Source organism: Bidens hawaiensis, unplaced genomic scaffold (assembly GCF_021521415.1).
Source record: "Bidens hawaiensis isolate Kalapana, Puna unplaced genomic scaffold, B.hawaiensis_p1.1 tig00014709_1, whole genome shotgun sequence".
NCBI classification, from domain to species: Eukaryota; Viridiplantae; Streptophyta; class Magnoliopsida; order Asterales; family Asteraceae; genus Bidens; species Bidens hawaiensis.
The window spans coordinates 151,030-157,525 of record NW_027492286.1 but is presented as its reverse complement, the minus strand read 5'-3'; the positions used below and the strand labels follow the sequence as shown (position 1 = coordinate 157,525).

At 32.3% G+C, this 6,496-nt stretch overlaps 1 pseudogene across 1 annotated transcript; it reads right to left on the bottom strand.

The window, feature by feature from the left end:
• Positions 1 to 1,768: 1,768 nt before the first annotated feature.
• LOC143547294 (myb-related protein 308 pseudogene) lies at positions 1,769 to 3,285 on the bottom strand (annotated as a pseudogene). The gene is made up of 2 exons (XR_013137749.1): positions 2,864 to 3,285; positions 1,769 to 2,408 (listed from the first exon to the last, which is right to left on the bottom strand). The product of XR_013137749.1 is annotated as a myb-related protein 308 pseudogene (transcript).
• Positions 3,286 to 6,496: the final 3,211 nt, after the last annotated feature.

Genomic DNA, 6,496 nt, shown 5'->3' with positions numbered 1-6,496 from the left:
GAAAATGATGTTTTCTTGACCCGACATTTGTGAAACATAAATGAACATAAAATCCAACATTTTATTAATAACGAAGAATCCGAAAGATTAAAACGGGTTGGGTTTTTGATACAAATAGAAATGCAAGTTAAACCGAAAAATGACAAACGTTACACCCCAAAAGACTTTTTTTTATATTTGTTTCATATAGTTTGCTTTAACTCGAATGAGTGTTCTGAAGAAACATCAATTAAGTTATAACTCGTCAAGACATAACAATGTCCATTATGATCCATAATAGTGAATTAGGCGAGTTTCACAAACACAACTAATTGTACGTTAGTTACAACCATAAAAATGCAATTCTAGTTCTCTATTAGTTAGTTAAAGTTTGTAATTGTACGTTAGTTCTTTAAAGCTCATTAAATAAAGCTGAAATATGATATATTTTTTAGTCCAAACTATTTATCATATTACTATTGACATTATTAGTTTTGCTTTAGAACGTTTCACACCCCCTCTAAACCAACTTGGTGTGAAATATCGTTTTCGCACACTACAAGATACTATGTATTATTAAAAATATAATTAATATAAACATTAAATGTGCCATTATTGTGATGTTATTGGATATAAGATTTGGTGGAAAGTAAAGAAAAAACTCTCAAAAAGAATAGAGATGCATTGAAAGTCAGATGTGAGAGAATTAGCGATGAGGAAGAACTGTTATGGTGGATTGGTGGGTACTTTTAAGTTATAGATTAGGGAATAAAGAATACACAAGGGTGTCCATTAGAATACAAGCAAATACTAAGAACCAACTTATATAACTAAAGAAAACCCACCTTTTAAATAAACTAAGCTTTAGAAAGTAGTAATTTTCATGTGTTATAATTTATGATTATGTAAAACTATTTGCTCATACGGATTCCAGCATAGGTATGAGGAAATTTTCATTTATGGTGTGTTTCCTCCGGAGAACAGAATGAAAATAATTGGGTTAGTTAGTGGTTATTTAAATAGCCGCTAAAAAAAAGTAACTAGGTTCAAGCACTTTACTTGTAGTTTGACATACTTTAGAAAAGAGAAAATGTAATTTTCTTCTTCTCTTAGTGATTGTGCCTATAGAATTCATGTATAACCTATATCAATTTTTATTATATGACTAAAACTCTTAGCCATTTTAAAAGTAACAAATTTACTATTACTAAATTCCTTAATTTCGATATGCTACGTCTCCTTTAGTTTAAAAAAAACAGAGAGAGAAATAGTATTAGTTGCATTTCAATTTTCATAGATTATTTTCCAAGTCATTGTCACAAGTCATAACATTGTTGTCCATTTAAGATATTTAATTATTAAAGAAAAGGGTTGGCCAGTATAAACTATAGAGAGTTAGGTAGGCACATGGGCCTATATCTCAACTTTTCTATATCTTTCATTGGACTTCTACTGATAATGCTAATCTACTTGTAATTGCCATCCATCCGAGGCAAACATTGTGACATATGCTTACCTTTTATTCTAATGGGACAAAATCACTTTTTAATTAGTTAAAAACCTAATTTACTAAATAATTTACATCTAATTTTTAAATTAATGGCATCTGGTTCATGTTGCAAAAAGATAATAATCACCTAAAATATATCATATCAAGCCAGGTACCAAATTCTCATGATTATCATAACAATATGCTATATCATAATTTTACAAATCATAGAAAAAGGAAAACAAAATACAGAAATATATTTTTTTTTTCCCAGATGGTATCAAAATATTCATTCATAAATCATAATATTGAGCTTCTATAGTCCAAAACACCAGTTTTCAAACCTAAGAAGTCATAACCTGTGGTTTTACTATTTGAACCATTAAGAGTACTGGTGGTACAACTGCACTGCTTGTTAGCTTCTACACCTAAACTGCATGTAAAGCATATAGTGGTACCACTTCCACCTGTCTTTAATGGCTGATGTTGATCATGATGATGGTGGTAGCAAACATGTTGATCTTGTGGTTGTGTGTATGATGATGATGATGATTGGCTGTTGTTTTGTTGATGAGGTGGACTGATTCTCAACTCTAGATTTAAATCCGGACATCTTTCTTGAATCTCTGGTGGTGTGTTCTTGATCATTTCTTTATGTTTTGATTCATCTCCCACTTCTTCTTTAACTAGATAATGAGTAGTTGGAGTAGGGTTTGCGAAAGATATAGTAGTTGTGGTGACGGTGGTGGTAGCGATATCTGGTAATGAATTATTGTTATTAGTGGCGGTGGTGGTGGTGGTGATGGTGGTATCGTTCATTGACCGATGAGTTGCGGGGTCAATTCCTCGGTTTAAGAGCTTTCTTCGGATATGGGTGTTCCAGTAATTCTTTATCTCGTTATCTGTTCTTCCAGGTAATCTTCCAGCAATCAAAGACCACCTATTTTTATAACATTTATAGATTATATAGAATTGGGTAAGTGAAATGATTAAAAATTTAAAGCTTTTACAAGAATCTTGATGGTTTTTAATACTTTTTACCAAGAAGATTTATAGATTTATGCATATATTCAAATTACACATGGGTAAGTAAAAAAAATAATTTTTTTAAAAATTTGAAAGAATCGATGATTTTTACTTTCTTGTCTTCTTCAATAGGCTATGCATATTTTCAAATTATACGAAATTGGGTAAGTAAAAAAAATGATGATTTTCAACTTGTCTACAAGAAGGTCATGAAGTAAAAAATTAAAAGTTTAAAAGTTCTATTTTTTTGTGATTTACAACTTTTTACCAACAAGGTTATAGATATTTTCAAGCTATACAAATATGGGTAACTAAAAAAAATGAATTTTTTTATAGAAATTTAAAGAATCTTGATGATTTAAAACTTACTTGTTACTAAGATGGCTATGTAGTTTAATAATGAGTTCATCTTCTTCTTCAGTAAAGTTGCCACGTTTGAGGTCAGGGCGGAGATAATTGATCCACCGGAGGCGGCAGCTCTTGCCGCAGCGGAGGAGTCCGGCGGCCTTGGGGAGTGACCGCCAGCAGCCTTCACCATGAGCTCTTATGTGAGCAATTAACCGATCATCTTCTTCTTTGGTCCATGCTCCCTTGTTTGTGTGTGCTTTTTCACAACAAGGTGATCTTCCCATTATTATTATTATTATTATTATTATTATGGGTTACTTCACTTTTTTGTTTTGTGGGGTTGTTAAGAAAGATTAGCCTTTGGTTCATCTAGAGAAAGCAAAGGCCGGCCATTTTATCAAGTTGAGGTAGGGTTTTGCAATCTTTTTGACTATACATACATATATATATATATATATATATATATGCATATATGTATATGTTTCTTGACTGTATGGGGGTGGGTGGGGTGGGGTGGGGTGGGGTGGGTGGAGTAGGGCTAGGGGATGTGAGAGAAGAGTGACCCTATGATTTCTTCTAGATGTGAGTTGGTGAGAATTGAGAAAGGTTTGAGGGAGTGGCTGGTGGCATGTGTTATGATGATTATTATTATAGTATAATAAAAAGAGAAAATAAAGATTTGCCTTCCTATGCTTTATCGTTTGCAGGTCCATGTTCGAAATTTCGCGTATGGTCCCCTCGTAGTTTATCGGCGGGCTCGATCTGTTCCCGGCCGTCAGTTGATCTTCAGTTACGACAAGAGTGAAATACGTGAAATTTCGTACATAGATATGTAAACATTTCTCGCCCATAAAACACAGAGAGTCAAACCATAATTTTCTACTATAATAACAATATATTATATAATATTAAAAATGTAAACTAATGCTCCTTTTGTTTTTACATATTATATTCGATAAAAGATTTTTTTAAAGATTCTTAGAAGAGAAAGAATGTAAGTTAGAAGAGAGATGATGATTTGAAGAATGGTGGGTTATATGAGAGGAGAGGGGGAGGGAAGAGAGAGAAAAATGATGGGTCATGTATCATATTAGACACATTATTTACCATAAAAATCATTTCTGTTGACAATGGTCTTATAACTATGAACGTTTAAAGAACAAATTTCATATACTTTCAAGTTCAAGAAAATAATAACGTGAAAAAGATGGTTAGGCTTTTTAAAATGTTAATATCTTAAACACAATTACATTCCTACTGTATTTACTATATGGATTATAGATTTAAATTTTCATGACTTTCATTTGTGGGCAGGGAAAGCTTCGAACTAAAAATAATATGTTTCCCATATTCTCAATTTTCATTTTATTTTCTTCAGACACTCTAAACTAAGGACACCAACTCCGTCAATAATAAACTAATAGAGTTAGGGCCCCTTGTTTGGTAGTGGCAAAAGAAAATAAGATGAAAGTTGTAAGTAATAGTAAGCATTTCGTTAGCTGATAGTGTTCCTGGCTAACGAGTAAAACTTTGAAATATTTAAATCCAATAACCCTTACTATTTTAAACACTTTTTTTAAGAAAAGACATATAATATATCCACACAATTTATTTTTATATTGTTTCTCACGCTTCTTACATTTTTTTTCCTCCTTGCATTGGCCAACTAGTACGAAAAGCCTTATTTCGTTGCGGTGTGTTACCGAGACCAGTTACCTGAATATGGCGGTTCGGTAGTTGTTCAATGATAGCATGATGTCCTTGCTTCGATAAGTTACAAGGACGCATGCAAATAGCAAGGTGTTGTGCCGTGTGAAGGGAGACTAGCCGCCCTAAGTTAAATGCTTCCTTATTAATAATAATGAATGATCCTACTCAGTATGAGGGCGTTCCCTCTTCTTTGCAGCCTGATTCTCTCTTCGGTAATAAGGGTGCTCTCGATTGACATTTATCATCGAATAATGAATCTTCCTTGGATGAAAAGGTTGAGTTACAGTACATAGTTGTGTATCTCTAGTCGTTCTTCCTGCTTTTTTACGTATTTCTTTCTATTCTTTTTTTTGGAACAATCAACTAAGTAACGCCGGGTACTCCGTAATAACAAGTAATATATTCTAGAATTTAGTATAAAAGTTGGATTCATTGAGTGGAAAGAGCCAGAGAGATTTTTATCAATCATTTGAGTCGTCCACGAAATTTGAAGGGAGAGCTTAAACTTTTATTTTCGTCTACTGTATATACTATACTATACTATAAAGCATTTGAAAATGGTATGCGAAGAGTGCTCTTTTTTTATTTTTATTTTTATTTTTTTATGTTTCATATGTAACAATACTTAATGAATTTAGTTTAAGGATATATTAGATTTTATTAATTCCAACTATCATCTTTTGATCGTTGCCGATCTCAAATAACGAATTAGTTGTTGCGGGACTCATCTTTTAACGTATTTGTTCCCAACGATCCAAGACTAACAGAATCCTAATATCGTTACTTGGGGCCTGGAGGTCGCCGAAAACTCAACATGTACGCCCACCTAAACACTGACGCCACTATCAACTAACTCACTACCAACCAACCACCACTATTTGAGCACCACATACCGATTCCGACTATGTTTCTAGGGTTTTAGCGACATCAATAATTGGCACTTTTACAAAGATGTTTGGGACGAAGATGTTGAGTTTTTTGGAAAAAAAATGTAAGCTTTCCGGCCAAATACGTTTTCCAACGACATGCAAATAATGACGTTAAATTCTGTTAGTAGCAGACTTTTGGGAACAAATATGATACATGGTGGGAGCTTATTAGCCAATTCGTTAGTTAGCACCAACAACGATCAAAATATGATAGTTTGGATTAAAAAAACCAATACACCTGGTTTAAGTGATTACAACTTTTAAACCGTAAATTGGTCTTTTAGCCACTATCCTAGTACATTCAATCCATAATATTCAATATTTATTAATAAGCTGAATTTCATATTTTATTTTTAAATAATTTTTATTCCGGGTTCAGATTTTTTTTTCACCTCTATTTATAGTGATATGCAAAATTTGTTCACATATTGTCGATCATGTTAAAACCTAGCAAAATCCGCAGTGTAGAGCGGGATCAATTGCAAATTCTTATATATGTGTGTGCGGTGAATGGGTGGGATTTGGTACTAAGAGATTTTAACATGAAGAGCGTATGAAACTAACTAGAGTAAGAGTAAGTATTATACTATAATTCGAAACTATAGTATAATATTAGAGTAATTATTATGTTTTAGTTCGAACTGTAGCTCATTTTTTAGTGTAATAAGTATGACGCTAGAACAAAACTAACTAGAGTAAGAGTAAGTATCATACTATAGTTCGAAACTATAACGCAATAATAATTACTTTGGTGTTAGCATAATTACTCTTAAAATTGAATTAACAAGGTGAATCAACGAATCGGTTTTATCAACAAAATTTGATAAAATCTAGAGAATTAGTTTTCAAATCTTGAATTTGATCTCAAAGAACTCAAGAGAAAATTTTGTAACAAAACAACACAAAATCTTCTAGTTCTTGCAAAATGCAATCTAAAATGAATTATCATAATATAAACTAATTAATCAACAGAGATGATTAATCCAAACCAACTGATTGTCAAAAACTTGAATTT